The sequence below is a fragment of the Heptranchias perlo genome, chromosome 15, assembly GCF_035084215.1.
Source record: "Heptranchias perlo isolate sHepPer1 chromosome 15, sHepPer1.hap1, whole genome shotgun sequence".
NCBI classification, from domain to species: domain Eukaryota; kingdom Metazoa; phylum Chordata; class Chondrichthyes; order Hexanchiformes; family Hexanchidae; genus Heptranchias; species Heptranchias perlo.
In genome coordinates, this window is record NC_090339.1 from 5,443,051 (window position 1) to 5,458,646 (window position 15,596).

Below are 15,596 nucleotides of genomic sequence, written 5' to 3' on the forward strand. Positions count from 1 at the left end.
CTCTGGAATTCAGCTCTTTTGTCCATGTTTGGACCAAGGCTGTAATGAGGTCTGGAGCCGAGTGGTCCTGGCGGAACCCAAACTGAGCATCGGTGAGCAGGTTATTGGTAAGTAAGTGCCGCTTGATAGCACTGTCGACGACACCTTCCATCACTTTGCTGATGATTGAGAGTAGACTGATGGGGCGGTAATTGGCCAGATTGGATTTGTCCTTTTTTTGTGGACAGACATACCTGGGCAATTTTCCACATTGTCGGGTAGATGCCAGTGTTGTAGCTGTACTGGAACAGTTTGGCTAGAGGCGCAGCTAGTTCTGGAGCACGAGTCTTCAGCACTACAGCTGGGATGTTGTCGGGGCCCATAGCCTTTGCTGTATCCAGTGCAATCAGCTGTTTCTTGATATCACTTGGAGTGAATCGAATTGGCTGAAGACTGGCTTCTGTGATGGTGGGGATATCGGGAGGAGACCGAGATGGATCATCCACTCGGCACTTCTGGCTGAAGATGGTTGCAAACGCTTCAACCTTGTCTTTTACACTCACGTGCTGGACTCCGCCATCATAGAGGATGGGGATGTTTACAGAGCCTCCTCCTCCCGTTAGTTGTTTAATTGTCCACCACCATTCTCGACTGGATGTGGCAGGACTGCAGAGCTTTGATCTGATCCGTTGGTTGTGGAATCGCTTAGCTCTGTCTATAGCATGTTCCTTCCGCTGTTTAGCATGCATGTAGTCCTGAGTTGTAGCTTCACCATATTGGCACCTCATTATTAGGTACGCCTGGTGCTGCTACCTGGCATGCTCTTCTACACTCCTCATTGAACCAGGGTTGATCCCCTGGCTTGTTGGTAATGGTAGAGTGAGGAATATGCACAATCTGTAGCCATGAGGCTACAGATTGTGCTGGAATACAATTCTGCTGCTGCTGATGGCCCTCAGCGCCTCATGGATACCCAGTTTTGAGCTGCCAGATCTGTTCTGAATCTAGCCCATTTAGCACAGTGGTAGTGCCACACAACACGTTGGATGGTGTCCTCAGTGCGAGGACGGGACTTTGTCTCCACAAGGACTGTGTGGTGGTCACTCCTCCCAATACTGTCATGGACAGATGCATCTGCGACAGGTTGATTGGTGAGGACGAGGTTAAGTAGGTTTTTCCCTCGTGTTGGTTCACTCACCACCTGCCGCAGGCCCAGTCTGGCAGCTATGTCCTTCAGGACTCGGCAGTCGTGGTGCTACTGAGCCACTGTTGGTGATGGACATTGAAGTCCCCCACCCAGAGTACATTTTGTGCCCTTGCTACTCTCAGTGCTTCCTCCAAGTGGTGCTCAACATGGAGGAGGACTGATTCATCAGCTGAGGGAGGACGGTAGGTGGTAATCAGCAGGTCGTTTCCTTGCCCATGTTTGACCTGATGCCATGAGGTCCAGAGTCAATGTTGAGGACTCCCAGAGTGACTCCCTCCTGAATGTATATCACTGTACCACCACCTCTGGTCAGTCAGTCCTGCCACTGGACAGGACATACCCAGGGATGGTGATCGAAGAGTCTGGGACATTGGCTGAAAGATATGATTCTGTGAGTATGGCTATGTCAGGCTGTTGCTTGACTAGTCTGTGGGACAGCTCTCCCAATTTTGGCATAAGTCCCCAGATGCTAGTGAGGAGGACTTTGAAGGGTTGAAATTGGCTTGGTTTAGCCTTTGTCATGTCCATCCAGTTTTATTCTTATTATGACTATTTTTAAAGCAAGATTTTACAACTGAGTGGCTTGCTAGGCGATTGAGAATCAATCACATTGCTGTGGGTCTGGATTCACATATCGGCCAGCAGGTTTCCTTCTCTAAAGGGCACTAGTGAAGCAGATGGGTTTTTACAATAATCCGGTAGCTTTATAGCCACCATTATTGATACTAGTTTTTTAATTCCAGATTTAATTTAATTAATTGAATTTAAATGCCCCAGCTGCCGTGGCGGGATTTGAACTCATGACTCTGGATTACTGGTCTAGTAACATAACCACCATACTACCGTCTGGCACAAATGTGACTTGCCAATTATCAACCCAAGTCTGGATGTTGTCCAGGTCTTGCTGCATGCAGGCATGGACAATTGGATCACTTTTACCTGTGACATGACTGCATTGAGGCTGTGACACCAAAATTACACCATAAACTTAGAAATTTAAACTAGCCCTGCAATAAAATATTAACGGATCAGCCTAGGCTCAGTGGTAGCACTCTCACCTCTGAGTCTGAAGGTCGTGGGTTCAAGTCCCATAATCTGGGCTGACACTCCAGTGCAGTACTGAGGGAGTGCTGGACAGTCGGAGGTACCGTCTTTCAGATGAGACTTTAAACCGAGGACCCGTCTGCCCTCTCAGGTGAACGTAAAAGAAGCCATGGTACTATTCGAAGAAGAGCAGGGGAGTTCTCCCCGGTGTCCTGGCCAATATTTATCCCTCAACCAACATTAAAAAAACAGATTGTCTGGTCATTTATTTCATTGCTGTTTGTGGGATGTTGCTGTGCACAAATTGGCTGTCTCGTTTCCTACATTCCAATGGTGTCTACAATTCAAAAGTAATAATTGGCTGTAAAGCTCTTTGAGACGCCCTGAGGTCGTGAAAGGCACTATATAAATGCAAATTCTCTTCTTCTTTTGATCTTTTAATGGGCAGTATAACTTCAGTCCACCTGCAAATCGCACCTCACAGATCGGGCCTCAGCTACAGTATAACTAAAGCCTTAATGTGCGTTGTCTTGCAACATGTGTGGAACACGCATCCTTAAAAATGGTTTAAATAAAAACTTAGACAGCTCCAACACTGACAATATTCACAGAGACACCTGAAAAAAAGTTCAGAGCAAGCACATGGGATTTACAGAAAGCAACAATCCCTTTTGTGCATTCTACATTTACATATCCAGGATATCCTGTAAAATAAGATAACATTCGGACAATCTACTCATACAAGTATCATCTTGCCCATGGAGTCTTTAACATGGAAAGTAATTTAATTTCTTTCATAAACTCCTTTTACTTAATTTTGCTCACAATGGTCATAAGATTACCAGAATATTCCTCTCCGGTACTACTCATTTTTACTTGATAAATTTAAATCTTCTTTCTGAAGAGAGGCAACTGAAAGGCCTAGTGAATGAGGGCTTGACCCTAAATGGTTTCTAAGAGGCACACAGCAAACAGTGTCACACAAGCTACATGGTGGGCTGACACATAGAACCCTAAAAAAGATTGCATATTAAATGGTTATTGAACCGTACAAGAAAGTGACTTGTATAGAATCATACGATGCTACAGTACAGAAATTGTCAACCCATCGATTCTGTGCTGGTATTTTTCTCCACATGAGCCACCCAGTCGAATCCCACTCTCCTGCATGCTCCTTACATCCTTTAATAATCCTCTTTTTCAAACTTCCCCTTTAATTCGTTTTGTCATTATATTAAATTTATGCCCTCTTGCCCACCATTGGAGACAATCTCTCACTATTAATAGTGAGAGGATAAATATTGGCCAGGACACTGGGGAGAACTTCCCTGCTCTTCTTTGAAATAATGCCATGAGATCTTCCACGTCCACCTGAGAGGGCAGGCGCGATCTTTGTTTAACGTCTCATCCTATCCTAGGCCCAACCATCTTCAGCTGCTTCATCAGTGACCTTCCCTCCATCATAAGGTCAGAAATGGGGATGTTCACTGATGATTGCACAGTGTTCAGTTCCATTCGCAACCCCTCAGATAATGAAGCAGTCCGTGCCCGCATGCAACTAGACCTGGGCAACATCCAGGCTTGGGCTAATAAGTGGCAAGTAACATTCGCGCCAGATAAGTGCCAGGCAATGACCATTTCCAACAAGAGAGAGTCTAACCACCTCCCCTTGACATTCAATGGCATTACCATCGCCGAATCCCCCACCATCAACATCCTGGGGGTCACCATTGACCAGAAACTTAACTGGGCCAGCCACATAAATACTGTAGCTACAAGAGCAGGTCAGAGGCTGGGTATTCTGCGGCAAGTGACTCACCTCCTGACTCCCCAAAGCCTTTCCACCATCTACAAGGCACAAGTCAGGAGTGTGATGGAATACTCTCCACTTGCCTGGATGAGTGTAGCTCCAATAACACTCAAGAAGCACGACACCATCCAGGACAAAGCAGCCCACTTGATTGGCACCCCATCCACCACCCTAAACATTCACTCCCTTCACCACTGGCGCACTGTGGCTGCAGTGTGTACCATCCACAGGATGCATTGCAGCAACTCGCCAAGGCTTCTTCGACAGCACCTCCCAAACCTGCGACCTCTACCACCCAGAAGGACAAGGGAGCAGGCACATGGGAACAACACCACCTGCACGTTCCCCTCCAAGTCACACACCATCCCGACTTGGAAATATATCGGCGTTCCTTCATCGTCGCTGGGTCAAAATCCTGGAACTCCCTTCCTAACAGCACTGTGGGAGAACCGTCACCACAAGGACTGCAGCGGTTCAAGAAGACGGCTCACCGCCACCTTCTGAAGGGCAATTAGGGATGGGCAATAAATGCTGGTCTTGCCAGCGATGCCACATCCCATGAACGAATTTTTAAAAATCCAAAAGCCGGCACCTCTGACAGTGCAGCACTCTCTCAGTTGCACTGAAGTGTCAGCCTAGGTTTTGTGCTTAAATCTCTGGAGTGGGACTTGAACCCACAACCTTCTGACTCAGAGGTGAGAGTGCTACCCACTGAGCCACAGCGATAAAATGACACCAATTGGAAAGTCTAGCCTATAAGATTTACATATTGATGAAATAAACAGAAAACCTACCAGGAAAAGTCCCTGGGTAATATTAATTCAACAGCAGACTTGATGGTATAAGAAAGCTGTGTCTTTTGCAAGCGTGCACTATTCAGTCAGTTCCCCCAGTGAATATATATCAGGTTATCTATGCACTTTACTGGTTATTTTAAATAAAATGTTACAGTTTATCAACCTAAACTCTTAAATGTTTAAATGCATTTCAATTCTCAAGTTTTTTTTAAACCATTGCAACAAATTTATTGCAATTTTTATTTTATATCATCCATTGTAACCTTGTTTAAGATGTCCATTTGAAGAATTGTTTTCTTAATAACATGGAGCGTGTCTTAATATTTACTCACACTGTACAAGGATTCCCAGCAACATCAAGACAACCCAGCAGTTTTGGGGGATTTCTGAGTGGGGGATTTCTGAGATTTTTTTCCCAGCAAATTGTGATGATAGAAAGCCATGTTATAGGGCTGAGAACACAGCGATTGACAGCATGCAGCTTATATACAAGTGAAATATTTCTTACTCAAATCAAAAATTGCTTAGAAACAAAGATTCTACAGTAAAATGAATTATTTTCCAGAACTGTTGGCCAAGTAAGTACCAATGGATTCTATACATTGTTCAATCTATAAATATTGCATCACCTATTCTTTCACTCCTAACAATTGGTGGGATTATACGATCCATTTTAACATATTCTGTTACCAGACTGGAATTAAATGACCCCAAGAACGCACATTCACATTACCTCAAGCCATTTACCTAATCGATCACTCTGATTGCACAATGTACCAGGCGACTGTCTGACACTGTCGGGTAACATTACAGTGGGCAAATCCTCAGCATATTTCTGCAGCATTTACTGTTTAACAGCCCCCATTAAAATGGACAGGAGAATGCCGTGTTCAGCCATTAAGTGTTTGTCCGCTATTACCTCCAACAAAAATTACAAACACCGTTAGCTGCCTGGCCAACACAAGACACTATTCGAAGTATTTGCAGAGCCCGGCCCTGTGCGGCACAGGAGAATAACCATACGGGCGAGGTATTGAAGGGGTCATTGATCTGCGTGGAATCAAACCAGTATGGACCTTTGGGTTGGGGGGTTTAAGAGGGCAGGAAATTCGTAAAAATAAATAACTGCAAATTAAGACATGTGTTCAGTTTGAAAGGTTTATTATTTTTAGTACAAAAAAAACTTCATGATATTTACACAGTGCAGATTCATCAGAATAATACCAAGGCTTACAGGGTTAAATTAGGAGGACTGGTTGCATAAACTTGGCTTGTAATCCCTTGAGTTTCGATTGTTGAGGGGTGACCTGATCGATGTGTTTCAAATGATTAAGAGATTCAATGAGGTAGATTCAGAGAAACTATTTCCTCTGATGGGGAATCTAGAATAAGGGGGCACAATCTTACAATTAGAGCTAGGACATTCAGGAGTGAAATCAGGAAGCATTTTTTCACACAAAGGGCAGTGAAAATCTGGGATTCTCTGCCCCCAAAATGCTGTGGATACTGGGGGACAATTGGAGCTTTCAAGACTGAGATCGATAGTTTTTGTTACATAGGATTACATAGAAAGTACAGCAAGGAAACAGGCCATTCGGCCCAACAGGTCCATGCCGGTGTTTATGCTCCACACGAGCCTCCTCCCACCCTACTTCATCCAACCTATCAGCATATCCTTCTATTCCCTTCTCCCTCATGTGTTTATCTAGCTTCCCCTTAAATACATCTATGCTGGTCGCCTCAACTACTCCTTGTGGTAGCGAGTTCCACATTCTCACCACTCTTTGGGTAAAGATGTTTCTCCTGAATTCCTTATTGGATTTATTAGTGACTATCTTATATTTATGGCTCTTAGTTCTGGTCTCCCCCACAATTGGAAACATCTTCTCTACTTCTACCTATCAAACCCTTTTATAATCTTAAAGGCCTCTATCAGATCTCTCCTCAGTCTTTTCTTTTCTAGATAAAACAGCCTCAGTCTGTTCAATCTTTCCTGATATATATAACCTTACAGTTCTGGTATCATCCTAGTAAATCTTTTTTGCACCTTCTCCAATGCCTCTTTTTCTAATATGAAGACCAGAACTGTGCACCGTGCTCCAAGTGTGGTCTAACCAAGTTATATGGTTTATACATGTTTAACATATCTTCCCTGCTTTTCAACTCTATCCCTCTAGAAATGAACCCCAGTGATTGGTTTGCTTTTTTTACGGCCTTATTAACCTGCGTCGCGACTTTTAGTGATTTGTGTATCTGTACCCCCAGATCCCTCTGTTCCTCTATTCCATTTAGACTCTTATTTTCCAAGATGTAAGTGTCCTCCTTATTCTTCCTACCAAAATGTATCACCTCACACTGATCCATATTGAAATTCATTTGCTAATTACACTCCCATTCTGCAAGTTCATTAATGTCTTCCTGAATTTTGTCGCAGTCCCCCTCAGTATTAACTGTACCCTCCAATTTGGTGTTGTCTGCAAATTTTGAAATTGTATTTCCGATTCCTGAGTCCAAATCATTGATGTAAATTGTGAACAACAGTGGTCCCAGCACCGATCCCTGTGGAACTCCCACTTCCCACCTTTTGCCAGTCTGAGTAACTACCTTTAACCCCCACTCTCTGATTTCTGTTTTGTAGCCAGTTAGGTAAGGGTATCAAGAGATATGGAGCAAAGGCAGCTAAATGGAGTTGAGGTATAGATCAGCCATGGTCTAATTGAATGGTGGAACAGGCTCGAGGGGCTGAATGGCCTCCTCCTGCTCCTATGTACACTTCTCCACAGCTTCCATGCTGCATGAAGAAGATTGGGAAATGCAGATGGTGCCTGTACCGTGAATGCTTACCAGATGTACTGATTTCAGGTGAGCCTTTCTTAATACTTTAACTGGTATCTGTGTGATGCCACCTTCCCTGCTACCTCCACAACTTACCAACTCAGAACTGGCACGGCCTCAAACTGACATCGCAAAGTACACGCTACAGCCTAGCCGTGTCAAGCGATAACGTGTCCTGTTCTTAAAATAAATTTAGCTCAAGGGTGTAATAAAATAAATAATAACTACATTTATCGGGCTATAATTAGTAAACTACAGCCTACTCCAATTACAGAAGTGACCTTGAATCGACATTAACGATTTCAGAATAAGAGATGGCTGAGAGTGTATTGCAAGGCTGTCACGCCTTGATCAACTTAGCCTGATGATGTCTATAAGTCACAGGAGCCAGAGCTCAGAACCTGTATTCCTCACAGACATGCTTTATAAAATATTGAACCCATGTATTGTTGTGATTAAGTTCATGAAAGAGCCTCACATATCTGGAGATTGGGGGCTCACTATGTATGATTTTCTGTCTGCTCATTTTAATTGCTGGGTGACCTGCTGCATGGACAACCCATGGGCCAGGCGTCCCTCCAGCACTGTGAACTCAGGTCCTCAAAACTACCAGCAATAGAAATGAGCACAACCGATAACTAGGTTCTTTTCTGACAAGAATTATTAAGTTCGCTGCTGTCAAAGACTAGTACGCTAGTGGAACAGCTTGGCCGAGGATGTTCTTCTCTTGCAATGCTTTTTATTTAGCTCCAGTAGCCTAGGTGATGACAAATTATGCACTCCCACTCCTCCTGGCTCCACAGCAGCGACTCCTAAATTTTGTTCAAACAAATTACCTGCTGAGGAACTCTGAGTGAAGCAGGCTTGGCTCCTGCTCCTCCAGCTCCAGCTCCACTCATCGCCAGCCAGTCAGCGAGAGGGCCTAAAACGGGTATCAGGCCCTTCATTTATGGGGCCTAATGCCTGATTTAGGTGGCCGCCAGGGACGCCTGATGAATTTAGCAGCGGCCCAAACGTACAGGCAGATTGGGCGCATTGCTAAATTGGTCATCGTTGCGCCCATTTCACGGCCCAGGATGTCAGGAGGTGGGCTAAGGGCAGATGATTTTTCCAGTGGAGCTGAGGAAGGTAGGACACTAAACTGGCACCACATGGGCTACAGGTGAGTGAGTTATCAACAGATGCAAGGCAGAGCCGGCAGCAGGGCCTAAACGATGTTAACATTTTTTAAAAATGTTTTAAGAGGAATGAGCTCCTGAGATGGAGTTGGGAAAAAGACTGAATCTGCTCCACAGACACACCTAGTGCTCAGAGTGTGCAAATGCACCGTGATTGTTGACATAGCCAAATCAGAATAGGAAATGTTGAAAGACCAATTTACAATGGGAAAGGTTTGACCAAAGATTGTGACAACAGGTGGCAAGGTTTGTGGAAAGGAAGTCTGCGTCCTGTCTAGGATTTTTAATGTAATATATAGATCATCTGATTACTTCATTGTGTTCACACAGGTTTAGCCCATTTGCAGGTGAGAAGACCCCGCGATCCAGAGCAATAAATGCATGCTGACAAGGCACAAAATTACAACAGGTTTATGACCTTTGTGCAATGCCAACAAAGGTGGTGCCAGTGTACTCGGTGGTTCTGCTAAAGGCTACGTACAACACGAGTTTTAAATATAATGCAGCAAGATATCCCGAATCACTTCGCTAGGTGTTGATGCAGATTCTCTATCAGTAAGGTACATCAGCATGTGCTGTGTGAGGGTTTACAGTCGCTCCTGTAGACTATTTGGTGGGGCTGCTACCATCTCCAATGGTAGTCATGATGTGGAGATGCCGGTGATGGACTGGGGTTGACAATTGTAAACAATTTTACAACACCAAGTTATAGTCCAGCAATTTTATTTTAAATTCACAAGCTTTCGGAGGCTTCCTCCTTCGTCAGGTGAACGATGTGAAAATGAAATCCTCGAAATGAATTTCGAGGATTTCATTTTCACATCGTTCACCTGACGAAGGAGGAAGCCTCCGAAAGCTTGTGAATTTAAAATAAAATTGCTGGACTATAACTTGGTGTTGTAAAATTGTTTACAACCATCTCCAATGGCTGAGGAAGGTCCCATGGGCCAGCAAGAATGTAACCTATGCCCCAGCAAGCACCTGGGGGCCTCAATACTTCAGGAGCTCAACCCTTTGATGGCCAACCCCAGGCACCTTTGCCTCTGAGTGTAAAACACCTCAGATTCATGCTGCTATTGGAAGCAGAGGCCAAAACCCCTTTTTGTGACCACTTCAGACGGCACGAATGCCGTCTTGTTTACTTTGCTAATTTGCTGCCAATTTCAGCAATGCCTCTGGCAGCAGAGTGAATAACCATATCTGGGAAAAGACTGCTGGTGAGATGGGCAGGTGACATTGATCCATCCCTTGTTCCAATGTGGTATTAATACAATGATTTTATTTGCATCAAAACAGTGGAAAGAGGAGTGTTATCTGAAGATGTAGGTTTGTCTAATATCACTGGCAGTAATTTCTAGGCTGATAATGATGGAAGTAGGTGAGGGGGTAAACGTGTATCTCTTATACTTACATTGCCAGCTTGCTGCAGCTGTCCTAACATCAATATGATTGCTGTAGAAGCCTCCATGTGATTTGAATGAGGGAACGTCTACAGCAATGGGCATTGTTCTGCAATATAAATGCAGCAATAGATGTGATCCTAGTAGACGTGACTATACTGTGGAATCGCAAAGGAGCGGTTCTTTGAAATCCAAGTACAATTAAGGTGTCTGCCTTTGATCAATGGTGACACTCTCATCTCTGAGTCAGGAGATCAAACCCCACTCCAGAGACTTGAGCACATAATCTAGGCTGACACTCCCAGTGCAGCAGCAGCAGCAACAACAACAACTTGCATTTATATAGCACCTTTGATGCAGTAAAACATCCCAAGGCGCTTCACAGCAGCATTTTCAAACAAAATTTGATGCCGAGCCACATAAGGAGATATTAGGACAGAGACCATAAGCTTGGTCAAAGAGGGAGGTTTTAAGGAGCATCTTAAAGGAGGAGAGTTAGAGAGGCGAAGAGGTTTAGGGAGCGAATTCCAGAGCTTAGGGCCTAGACGGCTGAAGGCACGGCCACCAATGGTGGAGTGATTAAAATCAGGGATGTGCAAGTGGCCAGAATTAGAGGAGCACAGAGATCTCGGAGGGTTGTAGGGCTGGAGGAGGTTACAGAGATGGGGGGTGGGGGGGAGGCCATGGAGGGATTTGAACACATGGATGAGAATTTTAAAATTGAGGTGTTCCCGTAACGGGAGCCAATGTAGGTCAGCGATCACAGGGGTGATGGGTGAATGGGGCTTGGTGCGAGATCAGATACTGAGGGAGTGCTGCACTATCAGAGGTGTCGTCTTTTGGATGTGATGTTAAAGTGAGGCCCAGTCTGCCCTCACAGCTGGACGTTAAAGATCCCACTGCACGTTTTCAAAGAAGAGTAGGGGAGTTCTGCCTGGTGCCCTGGCCAATATTTATCCCTCAACAAACATCACTAAAAACAAATGACCAGTTAATCTATCTGAATGGTGTTTCTGGGACCTTGCCATGTTTGCCTACAAACAATAGTGACTATACTTCAAAAGCACTTTATTGGCTATGAAGCCTTTTGCAGCCTCGTGAGGTTGTGAAAGGTGCTATATCAATGAAAGTCTTTCCTTTTAATACCATTAAAGATGAGGAGAGTGGGAAAATCTGCTGTCTAAGTAGGAGGATATTCTCAGCACTGAGGGAATTGAACTTATCTCAGGGATGGTCACTGCAGTTCACTGCACCTTGGATCAGGTGTTGTCACCCTGATGCCCTTCTCCAATTTCTAATGATAATAAAAGCAAGTCCCATGAGCAATAATTAATTTGCCCTGTGATATAAATACCGTTAACAGAGTTCAACCAACCTGAGATCGACACGTCAGCCCAAGTCTATGTAACAGCCACGAGCTCATCAGCAGTCAAGAGTCCCATAGGGATGCTAATGGCTTCAGATACAACTGTCAGAGCCCCAAACTTTGAATCTATTCAGAGCAATCAGGCTGTCAAAGTGTTTCTTTCTGACTTTAAATGTGAACAAAATTAGGGAGCAGTTCTTGAGGGGGAGGGGAGGAAGGAGAAAGGGAAGGGGGAAGGAATGGGGAAGATGTGATAAGAAATAGGGTGAAAGGAGGAAGGAATGGTGAAGGGGTAAGAGAGGGTGGAAAGGAATGGGGAAGGAGTGAAGGAGGCAAAAGGATGAAGAGGAAGAGGTGCAGGCACAGTCCCAGGAGAGTGGCCATGGCTCCATTGGAGAGGCATGTGCTGTCCTCTTTCAGGATGACAGCATTCTTGCTCCCCTGCCACCAGTGACACACAGCCAGCTGGGCCAGACTGCCCTGGCCCACACCAAGAGGCTGCAGTGTTCAGCCGGGCCCTCAAGGCCCACCACGGCCATCTGAAGGGTCCTCAATGGAAGCTCAGCAGTCTTCCACCTCCCAAGCTGTAATCACTGGGGAAACACTTCGTAGGAGCAGTAGGATAGGGAAAGGAACACAGAAGACAAGCACTTAGGGCTTGCACAAGGGTGATCCTGAATTATTTCTGTTAACTGTTAAATATAGATGGAATTGAATTGTTGGATACATTTGTATTTTGTTCTGGATTCAGTGCTGGTGTTTATATTTGTATTTTGTTCTGGATTTAGTGCTGGTGTTTATATTTGTATTTTGTTCTGGATTCAGTGATGGTGTTTATATTTGTATTTTGTTCTGGATTCAGTGCTGGTGTTTATATTTGTATTTTGTTCTGGATTCAGTGCTGGTGTTTATATTTGTATTTTGTTCTGGATTTAGTGATGGTGTTTATATTTGTATTTTGTTCTGGATTCAGTGCTGGTGTTTATATTTGTATTTTGTTCTGGATTCAGTGCTGGTGTTTATATTTGTATTTTGTTCTGGATTCAGTGCTGGTGTTTATATTTGTATTTTGTTCTGGATTCAGTGCTGGTGTTTATATTTGTATTTTGTTCTGGATTTAGTGATGGTGTTTATATTTGTATTTTGTTCTGGATTCAGTGCTGGTGTTTATATTTGTATTTTGTTCTGGATTCAGTGCTGGTGTTTATATTTGTATTTTGTTCTGGATTCAGTGATGGTGTTTATATTTGTATTTTGTTCTGGATTCAGTGCTGGTGTTTATATTTGTATTTTGTTCTGGATTCAGTGCTGGTGTTTATATTTGTATTTTGTTCTGGATTCAGTGCTGGTGTTTATATTTGTATTTTGTTCTGGATTCAGTGATGGTGTTTATATTTGTATTTTGTTCTGGATTCAGTGCTGGTGTTTATATTTGTATTTTGTTCTGGATTCAGTGCTGGTGTTTATATTTGTATTTTGTTCTGGATTCAGTGCTGGTGTTTATATTTGTAGTGAAGTGAGGGCAAGACCCGTCAGGCTGGACTGAAGGAAAGCCATCGGATGGTGGCAGTAAGGACGGTGGTGGTAAGGATGGTGTGGGGTGATGGTTGAATCACTATAACAAAAAATCCAATAATAGGGAGATTTATAGAGCAGTCCACTGAGGAGCAACATAAATATGGAAGGAACATTAGGAACAGGAGGAGGCCATTCAGCCCCTCAAGCTTGTTCCACCATTGAACTAGATCATGGCTGAACTGTATCTTAACTCCATCCACCTACCTTGGTTCCCTATCCCTTAATACCCTTACCCAACAAAAATCTATCAATCTCTGTTTTAAAATTTTCAATTGACCCCCAGTTTCAACAGCTTTTTGGGGAGTGAATTCCAGATTCCCACTATCCTTTGTCTGAAGAAGTGCTTCCTGACATCACCCCTGAACGGCCTAGCTCTAATTTTAAGATTATGCCCCCTCATTCTGGATTCCCCCAACAGAGGAAAAAGTTTCTCTCTATCTACCCTACTAAATCCTTTAATCATCTTAAACACTTAAAAACCCAACCTTTGTTGCGAAAACTTGTCAGGATGTCACTGAGGGAATTCATGAATGTGATGATCTCTTCATCACCCTTCCCTCCATTCCTCCCCAGTATGCAAACTGCTCAACACACAATTCCACATTGGAAACAGTATCAGGAGGTTAAGGTAAATACACTAAAGACAAGGGTCAGAAATCATGCAATTAAATAACAATAATGTATAGCAACTATATTCCTTGCACCTCTTAATCATATTCACCAAAAATTCGCATTCAAATGTCTCATTATTTATTCAGTGAGTGAGAGCGCTTAATTTTCTCACAGATATGTCAGTTCACAGACACTTTCTTTAAGTGTAACATGTTTTCAAACTGTTAACAATCGCCAGGTATTCCTTGCCCTTCATTAGGGATGACAGTAAGATTCACATCTGACACGTCCCACCACAAACAATCCTTAGAAAATCAGAAAGCTGAACGGTCACTTACAATTACAGAGGGTTTTATTGTGTCAAATCAAGCACAGCTGCTGGTGAGAAAGGCTGGATGCAGCTCACTCAGGTCTCTGCATACAAGAGACATGCCCATTTTCCCTTTCCCCCTCCGGATCAGCCACCAGGAATGCTATTTGCATCATCTCAGGAATAGCCAACGGAAATTGCAATCTGCTTAGTCTTACCGATGGAAAGTTTACCACAGCCTCATGAAAATCAAACAAATATTTTCAACAATACTGCTGAGCAGAGAGAGGCCTCGGTGGGCATAGATCTGAAGGCGATAAGCAAAGATGGCACGCTCCCACCCTCTTGTGTTCAATCAACAGAGCAAGCTGTGTGCAGCTTCCAACACCAGTAGCTGCACTCTGTCAGATACAAGCCAAAAAATATCTGTAACAGTGGGCTTTCAACTTACATACAATATACAGAGTGAAGGGCATACCTCGTCATATAAAAATCTCTAGGAAATAACAGGAAGCATTAAAAAAAATTGACAGTAAATCAAGAATCGTGCCTGATGTGATTCCCACTCCCCCGTTACATTTGTTCAGAAAGCAGGTTTTGCTAGACATGTTTTAAAGAGCTGATGCATTACTGCGAAGACAGTATCAATGCTAATGCAATTTTAAAGCCATTACAATGAAATTTAATGATATATATACATTACCTAATACTCCTATGCCTGGTACTACTGCCAGCAAGCCAGTCACTTGACCACGCAAGAGCAAATCAGATGTGGAGCTTGGCTATTGGTTTGCCTGCCTTCTGTCATGCTCTGTCTCTCTCCTCCCAGTCCTGTCAAGTTTATTTATTTTATATATGTATATATAATATGACTACCGGATTCTGCTACATTCCCAATCCTTTTAGTACAAAGTACTCTTTGAAAAGCAAAAAAAGATCTGTTGAGAAACTGAAAGCGAAACTATCAGAATTCCCTTTCCAAGAGAAACGGACAGAATGAACAATACTCTGGGCTCCCTGCGTTGGAACAGACAGACATGTGGCAGCAAGCCAGCATTTGTGACCTTTACTAGTGCCGTTGCCATCATTGGGCACAAGGAGGGATCACAGCAATTAGCTGTAGTCGAGACTTTAAACGTCCCCGAGAACCGATTGTGTGAGAACATAAAATCTATCTAGCGCGAGCGTAGAAGCTACTGCAAGAGGAGGAGAGAAAGGGGACACTTCTTACATTAGTCTCAATGGCGATAAAGAAATAAGCACCATAAACGACAAGGAGTGTAAATCACAGCAAATCACCTGTCTATCTAATGATTCAATGCCAACTCCCTGAAAAGGGTGGAGCAGTGTTTGTAGCAGTGGAACATTACACATCCAATCAGTCCACATCCAAACCTTGACTCACCCAATTGCCCTCAATATACTTTGTCAGTTCTTACTCGAGGAGCTTTATGGAGCAACTCAGGCTGCAGAATTCTTT

At 43.7% G+C, this 15,596-nt stretch overlaps 1 protein-coding gene across 1 annotated transcript in view; it reads right to left on the bottom strand.

Moving 5' to 3' along the window:
• The window catches only part of LOC137332845 (muscleblind-like protein 2), a 287,907-nt gene extending 273,053 nt beyond the window's left edge, over positions 1 to 14,854 (bottom strand). The window contains exon 1 of the mRNA XM_067996783.1: positions 14,820 to 14,854. The gene's annotated coding sequence lies outside the window, so the exon portion shown is untranslated. The remainder of the gene's footprint in view (positions 1 to 14,819) is intronic.
• Positions 14,855 to 15,596: the final 742 nt, after the last annotated feature.